Below are 15,401 nucleotides of genomic sequence, written 5' to 3' on the forward strand. Positions count from 1 at the left end.
GTGCTTGTAAGTATCAAATTGCGCCTATCAACCCCTATAAGCGCCTATAGCGTGTTTTTTAGAGGTTTCAACACTTTTTCCAGCGATAGCCTATTTGAGAGCTGACATCTGATTTGTGCTCAGTTTGGTTTGCCATTTTACCATGAATAGACGCCAGAACAACGCTTGAAAATTGTGCAAATTTATTTCGAAAATCGTGGTTTCGTTCAGTTCATTTTCACCACAAAATTTTGTTCAGCGATAAGACTTATTTTTGATAGAATGGCTAGCTACGTCAATAAGCAAAATTGCCGCATTTGGAGTGAAGAAATCCACAAGTCATTATTAAGACGCCGTTATATCTACAAAAAAACACTGTTTGGTGTGCTTTATGGACTGGTGGAATGAGCGTTAGAATTTAATAAAAATTGTAACATGTCAGCAGTGCTACGCGAACAACGCGTCATTTTTTTATCCCAATGCTATACTGCCGTTTCTTTCGTGTAAGACAGCTCACACTAAACGTACAATTAACATGTAACTTATAAATTAAACTGCATTAGTACTTATTTAAAAAAATAAAATTAAAAAAAATCGGCCACTGCTCGATGTCAATATTTCTCAATAATATTTTTTCTAATATGTATGTATATTATTTCTGATGTGTTTGTATGCTGTAATACGTCGTGACGTCTGAACACCCTAACAATATGTGATGAAGAAACGCGAAGAGTGATCGGTGAGGCATGCGGTTCGGAAACATTCAGTTAGATCTCACCTTTTCAACTTTCAACGCGCTAAAAAGGGGTTAGGTGTAAGGGTTTATTTTTAAATTATACCGTAGAACGTCGATATTGTAATACATCAATGGCCGGGTATAACGCTTAAGCGGCTCGTAAAATCGCGAATCGTATTACCTACAAGATCCGCGCTCTGAATAAATTCGCCATTCTCTATTTTCACCCACCCACCTACATTATAATATCATAACATGCACTATAATATAATATTAGATTTACAATATTAATAAAGTAGCATGTGCATAATACTTCTTCTTAACACTCTCGTTACTGTAATGTCACCTTGGTTACACAGCCTAATAAACTGGAAATATTTCAGTTATAATCCACTTCCTCATCTTCATATCGACTGCTTCAAGCCAAAAGGGCGTAAGTAATATTTTGGTGATTTTAAATTAAATATGAGGTTAGGTTTACAAAAAAATATCTGGCAAAAGGGCGTTCTTCATAGACGATTGCAAACAGAGTTATGATTTTCTATTTTGGGCGTAGGTGATAAACAATACCCAATAATGAAGGTTTCAGTATCTGTCATTACATTATTATAAATGCATGGCTTATTTATATCGTTTGTTAGATCTTCATAACGTCGTCATTCTATACGTCACATATGCAATAGTTAGCTATTATTCTTCGTAACTCAATAAATAGTCGACCGCAAGTGCAAGAACGTCACGAAAAAATCAATAACTCCTGATTGCAGTTATAAATTAATCGTGTTAATAATAAATTAATACCACAACCTTTATTTTATTTATGAAGCTGGTTGCAAGTACGGAGCACGTCAATTGAAAACGTGGTAATTCGTAGCAGGGTTGTGAGACGGTACCCGCTCCTCACCACACTTGGTCTTAGTCGACCGTATCACGAGACCCTACGTTTGGTGTGAACTATCAAAAGTTGTCTATGCTTGGGAATATCTCAGGAGCAGATGCCCGAAACTAAGATCGCCACGCACTGAAGTGTGTTTTAATTGAGTTTCCTGAGACATAATTTAATCAATGTTGAGAGACGCACGGAGAATTATCAAAAATAAATGATTCTAATTAATTTACATATACTATGTAAGAACAAAGCTAAAATAATGGGGATATACTAAACTATGTGAAGAGATTTTCACGTCCGCGATTTTTTTTAAAGCATCAATATATGGCCTGATGCGCCCAACACTTGGTTGGACTTGAGCATATATTCCCTTTCAGAATATTCGTCTCTGTTCTGGCAGAACACACTAACTGGAGAATACTAATTTTGAGTAATTTGACTTTGAAGTTGTTAAAATGATTGAAATAATGGTCTATCATGTGAGTTTATTAAGTAATCGTAAAAAGGATGACTTTAAAATAAAGACTGTTTATTTATTAAGAAGGTATCCAGACGGTAAAGTTTGAAATAAGGAACATTTTGGTACGAACTCAATATGTAATTTTTTCGAATTAGTGTTTTCTGCCAGAACAGTGACGATATATTCTCTTTCATAATATATTCTCGGACATTCCCGGAAGAAGTTGTTTTCATCTCTTGTAGTTCTCCGCCACGTGGACATGTTGGTCGGGTGGCATCGAAACCATTGTGTCCAGTCAAGAACTGATCGGTGTAGTGGTCAGGAATCAAGCCAGTTATCTCCAATCGCCATTAAATATTTGAAAGAAATGTGTGCCTGCCCTTGGTGGACACCTGCCATTTTCACTGCCAGGTCTATGAGCGAATAGTAAAATTTTAATTCGCTTTCAACGTCAGAGTTTTGTACGTTGCAGATACACTTTCTCATTAGAAAATTGTATGATGATTTTTGGGCCATATAGTAATGAATAATAAATACATACTGACAAATCGATCACATTCCGTTATATTGCGGTATTGAATGGAAATTCTTCATGGAGTAGGTACAATATAAGAGATTAAATATAACGTATTCTATCGTGTACGACAGGTTCTTAAACTTATTTTACCCGTGACCGTTTTTCTGAAAATAAAATATTTAGTGACATTTTATTTTGCATGACGCACTGAAGCACACTTTAATAATTATTTTCACTGCACAGTTTCTCTTGCCCATCTATCTTTTATGTAAAATTTAATTAACCATTATCATTACAAGGTATGACACCATCCATCAATGAAGAGCATCCTATAATATTTTCCAAATCAAATAAGTTTCCCAAGCTAAACATTCATTAATCCACACACAAGTAATATCGAAATCTAATACATAATGATTTCGGAGAAAAATATTGAATATTTAATCTCTTTTAATTTTGAGTGATTTTATTATATAAAAACCTTCATCCAGCAGTGAATCGACTTCCGCTAGGCGATTATGATGATAATGAATTAATAATTTAAATACAGAAAAAAAATATTTAATACTAATTCTATACAATTCAATAACGGTTATGATTAATTTCTTCCACTTAGAGCAGTGATTACTAACACAAAGACCAATTGTGTTGCATTCAGAAAATTTGTGGCGTCATATTGTTAACGCGAAGATCTCTTCACTTGGATTGTTCGACAGTTTTATATTACTTACTACAATTTTTAATTTTGCCTCTACGCGCTCCTCTCTGCCATGGGTAGTCATTTGTACATTTGAGTGCATGGCGACATCAGCCTTGGGTAACTCAGCAGCTAAAACATTCCCAATTATAAAAAAAATGATGCTTCACATACAAAGGTGTGGTGCGGGATGGACGTGGTTTGTTTACCATTAACTTCAATGTTCAAAAATCACATTGGCCTCCCGATTAATTTTAAACAATTTGGACATAATGTTAAAATAATTTATGTGTCTAATAAAATATTACAAACTATTCTTATATTTTTTCTGAAGTATTTAGTAGTTAATTATTATTATTACTCGTATATTTCGCAATTTATCTATCGATGCCTTAATAATAATTATCATTCAGATCTTTACAAAATGTTTAGGGTTTCACAAAAAAACTGTTGAAAACCACTGACATTGAGGATAATTTTTATTTGCCATTGTTATTTTTATATTTATTTTAATTAATATCTATCATCCGGTCAAGAATTGTTTGTTAACACCGTAAAAGAGATTTATATAAATAAAATTATCTCATTACAACCCCCCGATCACTTACGCGACCCTTTGTTTAAGTATCATAGTGATATGAGCACAATACATAGAACGTGGTGAGCAGGTATTGTAAATAACCATTAACATTACATTATTAAGGAGAGAGGCCGCAACACAAAAAAAGCTCGCAACTCTTTCACTCAATTTATTTCGTATATGGCAATGATTAACATATAGTAGACACGCCACTTGCATTAGGAGCCAAATGTACGAGGCTACGTACATAAAAATATCTACCATGTAGAGCAGCGGTTTCTATCCCGTGGTTCGCGAGCCTTTTGGGATTCAAATAATCGCTTATGGTTTTCATTTGTAAAAACATCGAAGCGACGAGCATAATTATTATTATGTTATAATCTATTATAGAATAAGGTACATTATGGCGTTGTAAACCTGCAAAATAAACCAGTGTAAATAACATTATCGGATATTCTCGATAATTATTTAAATAATTTTAATTTATCATTATTTACATACGCAACGATGTAAGCTTTGGATAATAAATAGATTTGTTTGTGAAATTTATTAAGATTTTTTTTTGACCATCTTAGATCTTAAGGGGGAACATGCTCAACGTAGGTCAAAATGGAGCTTTTGTTCTATTTTCAACATTTGATGACTGCATAAAGTATTTTTATTACATAAAATAGTATTCTTTTAAACCTCTCACTCTAATGTTTCAGAATATAGTCATATTTCAGTACGTCCATGTGACGTGGTGTTAAGATTTTTTATATGTATTTATTTTTAAAAGCATTTATAAAACCATTAGAAAAATTTATTTCGACATTATTATAGTGAAATATTTACAATAAAAAATTATATTGATAATCTCTGTGATCCCAAATTTTACAAGAATTAGGCATTTTATTATTCAAAAAACGGGCAAGAGTAACACATTTGAAGATAATTCTAAAGATACTCATAAGCTATATCTTTGACCATTTAAGTGTGATAAATATCCTACGAATAATGATTGCTTTATAATAATTATTGACCTAAGAATAAGGTAGTGTTTTTTTATACGCCATTTCTTTTGGCATTCCCCAGTGGTTAAGCTACAACATACGGCCGTAGCCATAAATTGACAAACTATAATTGAAGTAGGGAGTAAAATGATGTTAACGCGCGTGTTTGAACATGTACCGTTAAAAAAAATCGGTTAATTTAGGTTAGGTATCGTTTTTTTATTATTTTTAAATGCTTGTTAGCCAATCTCTCAAACTGTTAGAGCTCGGGATCCAAACACAACAAAATGGGTTTTCCAGTCTCCGAATTCAAACCTGTGACCAATAACTGCAGAATCTAACACTCAACCACTTTCACATATTTGTTCTTATTGACGAGCAGGGATGGTTTTCCGAAGATCGCAGAAGGCACTTTTTACGTCATAAGTTGTAAACATTAATTATACAGAAATGTATTTTTCATAATCTACATTTTTTTAATTTGCAAAATCATTATAACATAACTCCATTACTGTGTTTTACTACTCGGTGGTGGTTTTGACGGAGAATTTTGAACATTTCACCATGAACACTACTACCATTAACGTGTTAAATAGTATCCAAAAAATAAAAGGGCCCTTATAAAAGTTCTTATCCATAAACGTGTCCTATTTACGTAAATTTCATCTTTCGTAAACAAATAAACACAATTGTAATGTGGTTGAAGAATGAACTCTACCTACATTGCATTAAGAGTCAATGTTGCCTATCTATGCATCGTATTTTATCTTTTAACAGGTCTACAGATATCAGCCAAATGTTAGTAAGTATAAAAATATATACAATATATAGTTGAAAATAAGTGCATTACAACAAGAAAATATGATTAATTTTGACTTATTTACAAAAGTATCCATTTTAATATTAAGATTTTTACGTGACTGAGAATCCTGATAGTATTATAATGGGTAGATAATTTTACTATACTTTTGGATTCTGGCTAGGTATCGTGAACGTTTTCTATTTAATCGAACAGTTCTCCCCAGTGAATTGATGATATTTGTTCGAATATAATAAGTACCCCGTTTACACGTGCATGGATTTACTGTGCACAGTAAGTAAATGTATGGGGAAACATATTGTATTATCCTACAGTTGGCAAAACTGCGTGCATGAATCAAACAAGTTTGTAAGCTTCTGTATTGTGCTGATTTTTTATGCGCAAGTAAGATCTGCGCCTGCGTAGTAGAACGATAATGGCGAACCTGCCGGTAAAAAAACGAACTACTCATTTTGAAGTTAACCGATTTTCAATACGTCCTGTGAAAGAAGTATAAAATGACATGTAAATATTGTATGAACATTTTAAATATTATTTTTATTTATTTACAGAATAATTACTCGTTCCAAAGTTAGTTATCTTCATATTACAAGATATTTATAAAAAAAAATCACCAGTCGTATACAAGAAAACAATTATAAATTTAAATGGTGAAATAAAATGCCATTGTAACTGTTACAAAATCAAAGCTTATTGGTTCAAATAAAATCTAGATTCTAAAAATAAACTATTTAAACAAGATCATTAATCAACAAAATTCGACCTTTTTAATTGAAACTACTTATGTCAAGAAATTTAAAAATCGATCACTTGTGCGAATGAACCGAATAAGGGGAGTATTATATGAAAATGATGGAAAGCTCGTATATATGTATATACAATCTCGGGTTATGATACGGAATTCAATTTATTAACTTTATTAATCAACTAAATAACCATGACGTCGAGATAGAAATAAATTAACAATCATTAGGTATTGAAAAGCAAAATGGCAGCAAACATTCCCATTGGTAGAACGTAAGATGAATAATATTATTTTAATAGAACAAAGAAGCCCACAGTGGGAATAGGGTAACATGATTATATTAAAACAGGGTTTTGTTCTCTGTTGTGAATATTTAACATTTTATCTTGATTAATTTTAGAGAAAGGATATCTCACGGGGTTATCCTATGCAAGCACATTTTCTGTTTGTTTTGGAATACACTGTATTATTCATTTTATTAATACTGGGTGTTGCATAAATCATTTGATTTATATTAAACTTTTCATGGCATCTCTTACTTAACGTAGGTACCTATGTATTTTCTTACGTAACGATCTTAAACAAAGGTCGTCGTTCAGCAATAGATTAATTTTAACTAACACTTTAACTATATTATTATTTACTAACCATACTTGAAGATTGACACGCATGGATAGTATTAATAAATTGCAAATTACAAATACCCATCTACTGTTGATACAGTTGAGACGTTTCTTAGGGGCGGTTCAAACCCACAGTGTGTTGCAGTGTTGCAGATGCTTCATTATTATTGATTAATTTAATAAAACGAAAAAAAAATGTGCTCATTCCACTTTTTTATTTAATAAATTTGGACCGGTTTCGTCCGCCTCAAAGTCTCAAGTCAAAACCGGTCCAAATTTATGAAATAAAAAAGTGGAATAAGTACAAAAAAATTGCGAACTCTTACAGGAGAAAGGCATCGATGCAAGAGACATTCAACCGATAGCTAACTTATATTGGAAACAAACAGCAAATATTAAGATCGAAAACGAAATCAGTGGAGAGGTAAAAATTCGTCGCGGTCTACGACAGGGGTGTATATTGTCACCTCTGCTATTTAACCAGTACTCAGAAGCCATTTTCAAGGAAGCCCGACAAGGTGAATCACTGGGTATTTTGGTTAATGGGGAACATATTAACAATATACGATATGCCGATGATACTGTGCTGATTGCTGATAGCTTAAAGAGTTTACATCAACTGGTAGAAAGGGTTTTAATGAGGTCAGTAATTCTTATGGTTTAAAAATGAACCTCAAGAAAACAAAATTATTACTAGTATTAAAAATAGCGACACCAGACACCAACACAAATTTTGACAGGTGAACAGCGAACCAATCGAACGTGTGATCCATTCTAAATATTTAGGTACATGGGTCAACGAGAAATAGGACCAGTCTCAGAAAAGAAAAACTAGAATTGAGATCGCAAGGAGTGCCTTTCTCAAAATGAGACACCTCCTTAGCAATTGAGACCTTAACCTGGGTCTGAAACTACGTATGGCACGTTGTTATGTTCTCTCAATTCTTTTCTATGGTATGGAAGTATGGACGCTAAACCAAAAGATGTCACGGATACTTGAAGCTTTCGAGATGTGGCTGTATAGACGCATCCTCAAAATTCCTTAAACTGCCCGGGTGACAAATGTTGAAGTTCTCAATCGAATAGGGAAGGACCAAGAAGTTCTACGTAGTATCAAACCCAGGAAACTACAGTACCTTGGCCACATTATGAGAAGACGAAAGTACAGTATTCCCCAACTTTTCATTCAACGAAAGATTAAAGGTAAGCGTAGCGGAGGACGGCGCCGCATTTCGTGGCTTAGAACCTCCGTGATTGGTACGAGTGCAGCTCCACTGAACTTTTTCGGGTAGCAGACGACAAAGTTAAGATCGCATGGTGGCCGACCTCCGCTAGGGGATGGCACAACAAGAAGAAGAATTATTTCTTGAGGAGCTGAACATTAAGTCTACGTGCAAGAACGTAGCGGTCGGGCCGGTGACGGCGCCGCAGCAGCGTGCACAACTCAAACGTATAACCGTGTGTGAAATGTTCGTAGACAGTGTCTTTTTTATGCATATAACACACGGTTATACATTTTAGTTGTACACACCGCTGCCGTACCGCTGCCCGACCGTCACTGTGGCCAAGCGCTACAGGTATGTAACCAAGTTAAATAAATCGGCTTCAAAGCTAAATATGTGTTTGTAAATTCAACAAAACCACGTTTCACATTCTGTAAACGAGTGTTTTCCCAAATGATCTATGACATGACTACACTTCGAAGGTAATATATTTAGATACATCTTCTTTATTTTTATTAAGACTAATCCCACTTCTCATTGACCAACGTTCCTAAATATTTATATTGGGTCACGCGTTCAAATTCTTCAATGTTAATAATGAAACTTCTGCTTCGTTTATTGTTCTTTAATGTATACTTTCATAAATTTGGTATATATTGTAGGTATATTTGATTAATAAAAATAATATGGTCAATAATTACTTTATTAATTTAGTACGTCAACATTATATTATTATACAAGAGGTCATTTTTTATCTTTTAATTACACTTATCCTTATACTAATATGATTATGACAAATACCAAGAATCTGATACTTAAATTTTATTTAATAGGTTGAACTAAGAAAATTCACATCCATCTCCAATCAATTTGATATTTGAATGTTTCTAGAACAATTTTATAAATCTGAATCACAAAGAACTACTGAGTTATCCATAAATACCACTTTCGGAAATAATGTAATTTAAGATTCTTCATGCCCTCAATGTTGTATTTAGGGCTTTGTAGTTATGGAAAACACGCTGGTAGATAATAATCATACTGTGCGATAATAGAAACCTGTACATATCGCAATCAATATTTTTGCTCGAAAGCATGCGTAACATTACCGACATTTATGCAGAGCAAAGATCGAATGAATGGGTACGATTAATAATAAGTAAAATGATACTTTTGATTACTTATTATGATTATTTCTTTGAAACTTGTATTATAGCCCAGCAGCTTTGAGCTTATCTTTATATGATTATCAAGTATTAATAAGCATGCATAATGAATGGCTGAGCATGCATTTGATAAAGATTTGTTTTTATCGCGCCATTGTTCTTATCAATCTAATCAACTGGAATACAATATAATATCTTTATGGCTCATTGTTTCAAGTTTGTTTCTAGCGGATATTGTTATTTGAGAATGCCATCCGTTTGTTTTATATATACTTAATCAAAATAACTTTTCAATTCAGTTTTTAACTCAACTTTAAAGAAGGACGCATCGACTGCATTCAAACATTGTATCAAATCAGACTGTTAACAAGTTATTGTCTAAAATATAATATTATTAAAATATAAAAAGGTGTTTATATGAAAATGATCCCACCATTCCATAACACTTGCTTAACTTGATACTTGCAAATGAAGTCTTTTAAATTCTGAAATACTCGTATACCTATACCCACAAATATACCTACGATCTCCACGGAATCTATACCAGAGTTCCGGTGCTGGGAGTTATTCGTATACAAGGTTTTTTTTTATATAAAATTGAATCATCGATAAAATCAATTTGAAATATTTGACACGCTAACTCTTTTGAAAGAAAACTCGAGCAAACCAATTATTATTATTAACTATGTACGTATAATAGATAATGTCTAGTAATTAAAATTCTCAGTTATATACGGCCTTTTCAAACATGTAATTTCAAGGCGACATATAAACAACCTGAATATCATATATGTACTATATATACTATACAGCGATGCAAAATCAAGTGTAAAACTTAATAACTTATCTTTTAGGTTTTTTATTACCAATATTATCCGGCAAGGCTACTCTCACCTAAACTATTTACAGCTACTCATGCGACCTGACAAAGAGAACATAGAAATCACTTTGCAAAAGACCCAAACTATCAACTTAGAAGTGAAGGCCACAAAATAGGTTTTAAGATAAATGTACCCATGATAAAAGTAATGATAAACTGTTTTACTTACCCAAAGGCAACCGTCATCAATGGATTTCAAATCAAGCGTTATAACAATTACGTCTATCCTGGTCAAAGAAAAACTATTGATGAAGACGTGTATGACATAATTATATATACAGTACAAAACTAACATGGAACCATTTTGGAGGAAGGGCTTCAAAGTTGTCCTTTCATTGTACCTAACCCGCAAAGTGCTTAAACAATGTATGCCACCATTGCTCATGTATTCAGATAAAATAATAAGAACCCTTAATGTATGATAAATTCAAAAACTACGAGTAATCCAACGCTGCATGGAAATGTGCTTTTTTGGGCAGAAGTTGGAAAATCAAAAAAGTAACCAATGGTTAAAGAAGCAGACGGGAGTACCCAATGTTGTGTTAAAATTTTGATAAAATAGCAATATCATAGAGGTATTAAATAAAAAGAGGGGCAAGGAATCGGCTTTCTCATACAACTGAATGAAGCAGGACAACAATAGCCGACAACTTACGAGAAATAGCGACGCGCTAAAAAAAATGCAGGGCATCACGGAGGATTTACTTTGGTCATTATATAATAATTATAATGTTTAATAACGTGGAAATTTTGCTCCAACTTAATTGCCAGCCCTTACTTTTTCACTATACCAGGCTGCTTCACCATACTTTCATATAACCTGCCGCCCCTAGGGCAATATGGACATCCGCTGGATAAATGCGACTTATGGTGATTCACAATGGGCATTAAACAATCCCTCATTCCCCCTGGATCGACGAACTCTCTGCGTTCACCGGATGTACGTGGTAGTGCAGAACTATGAACCGAGATGAATGGAAATAGCTAAGAGAGTCTTCATCTGTCAGTGGATCAACCCAGGATAATAATGATGATGTAGGTAACGGATCAATATCACACCAAATTTAATGTTTCCTATGTTGTTTTTATTTTCTTATGAATATGTTAGTAAAAACCCCCACTTGTTTACAGCTGGTTTATTTCTTCGTTATACATTTTCTACTTAATGTATAGTCGGTATGAACCAACCTATTATTTGCTCGTATGAGTGAAAATGGGAAAGGCGAATGAAGTCTTTTCTTTGTAGATAGCTAGGTACTTTTAAGTAAGTGACATTGGTTAGGAGCACTTTAATATAGAAAGGGAGAGTGGCATGACATTTTTATAAGCAGGGTCGTTACTACTTGAGGACTCCCATTTCTAAGATTCTCTATAAATAAGAAATCCACACACAGAATATAATATAATATACCGCCACATAACGTCTATCATTTGAGAAAATATAATGGAATAATAACAATTCCTAAAAATTCTGTCGTCTATTTGTGTTTATTTTTAAGGCCTGATAGGATTTAATTACTATATCATAGAGAATCTTTGAACTTGACGGTGATTTCAAAAGTTTTGAACATGTTTGAATAATTATTATTGATGATTATAGAAAAAATATTTTTATTATACAATAATATTATTGCACTTTTGTGATTATCTGTACATAAACAATAGGGGGATTTTTTTTGATTTTTCGGTTTAGTTTATTTTTACTGGTATTTGATTGTACATCTAAATATAATTAATAATAACGATGGGATAAAAACTGTTAATTAATATTTGTGACGGTTAGGCATCAGGCTAGTGGGTCCTGGATTCGAATCCCGGGTCTGGCAAAAATTCACATGTTGTTTTTAAATGTGTGTTCTGAGTATGGAGGTTGAGCAAATTTCTTGTAACCTCCACTGTGTGAATGATCTTTGGGTCGAACAAGGTAAAGTGTAAAATAAAGTTTGTGACACAAATACAAGGCCGTACAGCTCTGGCAAATCAGAAAAGAAAATTGAAATTACTTGAAAAATCACTATATTTTTTTAAGGTTCACAAATATTTATTTAAGAGCCATCTCCGTATAAGAAGGATTCTTTTTCATTTGGTCAAACACCCGCACCTATGGGTTCGAGCACGATTACACTAGCGCTCCTCCACTGTGGGCTATAAACGGAATTGAATAATAAAAGTTCTATTATTTCTGTAGTTTCAGGGTAAGGTCAATTTGGTTGCAGCTGAAATAATCGATTTTTAAATAAATCACAGTTTTAAAAATACTTTAGCATAGAAGTTAATTGGTGTATCTTTTTTTATTTCTTTACATTATTTAATATAATTAAATTTTTGATATTGTGTTATTATTATTCAATGTTTTGAATAATTACTTTTACTTAGAGTTAAAAATTATTTACTCAATGTCAATCAAGCTATTTCTACAAATATAAATATATATTTATTTTGATTACATATTATGACAAAATCTATGATACATACACAAAAAAGAGCACAATTTTTAACACACACATTGGCATTAAAATCCTAATTTCGTAAAAACACTACTTAAGAACTTTTCCCCAGCAACCACAGATTTCTTATCCTTAACACTTTCGCTGCAATAGTTTATATTAAATATTTGTATACCAAAATATATTGAGTAGGTAATAAATATGACATCATAATATGTTGAAAAGATGTTATATTATTTCCATGTGTAACTGAAACTTGATTCTACATGGATCAAGACTTCACACCACTTACCAATATTCTTATAACAAGTTTCAAACGTTAAAAGCCTAACTTTTTGATGATAAGCTAGTAACCCGAAACAGTTTTCAATATATTATCAAACTCTAAGCTGTATTATTTGTGTATCTTATAAACACGAAAAAAGGAGTGAGTGTGGAGAGCTCTCGTGATAGAAATGAAACTTTTTGTTTTGATTTCTTTTTCATAATCTTCAACATCGTTGTCGTTAACGTATGGCAACTTCAAAACTTCATATTTTATACGTACATAAAATACAAAATAACCAACGGCGATAATAATACTGTTTGTCTTTGATGCTTATATACAAGTAGTATCAATCTGCGATTACTGTTAATATGTTATTGTGAAACTATATACGAGAGTCGAGCAATTTATGCGTTTAACAGGAAGACTCGAAATTAAATTAATACAACTCGTTCTCTCAGTACTCGGTGATAATTTTGATAGTGGGCTTGGCTGTTCACTGAAAAGTTGGTATTTCGATTCTGATCGTGATCTACCAACAAAATAACCCCCCGTTATAAAATGGCTTAAAAATAAAAAGACACAATGTTTTCCGTTTCTAGCAGTCGTGAATAGTACTCGATTCTAAAATAAATGATCATCTACCTACTTACAAAAAAATATGGTTAAGTAAATAGGATTAAACTATTTATTGAAACTAATATTTATTTGATAAGAAACCTCGAACGCATAGTTATTAGTTCATTTTGGTAAAATTGAATAATTGGTTTAAGTTTAAGGTCAAGTGGTTTAATTGGTGAGTCACATTGGAAGGAATCCGATGCAAAGCCTATGCTTTCTATTGGCGGCAGAAAAGAAGCTGATTCAAAGCTGCAGTGGGTTTGAAGAAGTTTGGCGCCATATATGGCAGGCATTAAGGGTAAGGAACTTTGATGAGAAGCCCAATGTGAAGCACCTATTAAAATAGATAGTGGTTTACAAGCCTATACACTGCCGACATACCCGATGCGGTTTAATATGCACACCTGGAGATTAAATCCAAATCATTTGTGAGAGTATATAGATATCCAAACCTGGAAACTTGCGTCCTATATTCCTTCCATGAGAGACTTGTTGCCATATTACACCAAACTGAATTATTTGTACTCTACAATATAGATAGATAGAAGGAGCCATCATTTTGTATTAGGAATTTTGAACGCAGTTCGTTTATAAATAATCAAACGATTGTACAAGTGTTTGTACTGGTAACAAGTTCGTTTCTTTTTCAATTAGCTGCCCTAAAAACAAAATGACGGCTCATGAAACATGTTGCTTTGTTTACTTAATCAACGTATGCATTTATTGGTGTTTTACATGATTATTCATCTTAACAATAATGGTCTGTACATTGCTCTAGACTACACACATAAAATTGACGAAGAAGTATCTTTATGAGAATATATCGTCTCTGTTCTGGCAGAACACACTAACTGAAGAATACTAGTTTTGAGTAATTTGATGTTGAAGTTGTTAAAATGTTTGAAATAATGGTCTATCATGTGAGTTTATTAAGTAATCGTAAAAAGGACTAACTCAATATGTCATTTTTTCGAATTAGTGTCTTCTGCCAGAACAGTGACGATATGAGATACGTGAAATGTTAAATTGAAGTAGAATTTAATATCCTATTCTATCCTATTAATTATCCTAAATTGTTTTTGCAATTTCTGCACATATACGTATTACCTCTGTAATTAATTAATTAATTGGATAGTTGGGTCACAATATAGAAGTGTAAAATTCTTCTCAAATGAACCTGCAATGCATAATCATTTTCAGCTAACTTCTTTAGTATACAAGGTGTCATTTTTGCTTGAATCTCATCTATGTAGATCAGTCTTTTTCAAAGTGGGCGATAACGCCCCTTGTGTGCGCTGGAGGCTTTCAGGGTGGCAGTTGAAGGCTCAAAAAAAATTAGGGGGTGTTAAGGCGACGGCAGACAAATTCTATATATAAAAATCCGACGGAATCTAGACACAACACCACTTGACATGCGATTTACTACCCGAATGCTTGGAGTCCCGTATATATGGTTAAATTAGAGCTGCTGACGCATGTAATAATGTGGATGCAGCTTTATATTTCATGTACGTAGTCCATGGTTAAGTTAACTACTTAAATTAAATTGTCTGTGATTTCCGATATTTTTTATACAAAAATTTGCTACAAACTAAAAAGAGAAATCGGCTGCAAGTTACTGAACGCGGCGACTTGAGCTGTTTTTAAGTGAATTCGAGCCTGATATTAACAAACTCGTCGAAATGCATCCGATTCATCTTTCAGTTTTAAATTCAAAGCCTTCTTTTAATGTCAATAAAAGTACTACTAAATATGTTTAAG

Source organism: Rhyacophila brunnea, unplaced genomic scaffold (assembly GCF_057557595.1).
Source record: "Rhyacophila brunnea isolate RB1 unplaced genomic scaffold, BYU_Rbru_1.0 scaffold_1, whole genome shotgun sequence".
Lineage (NCBI taxonomy): Eukaryota > Metazoa > Arthropoda > Insecta > Trichoptera > Rhyacophilidae > Rhyacophila > Rhyacophila brunnea.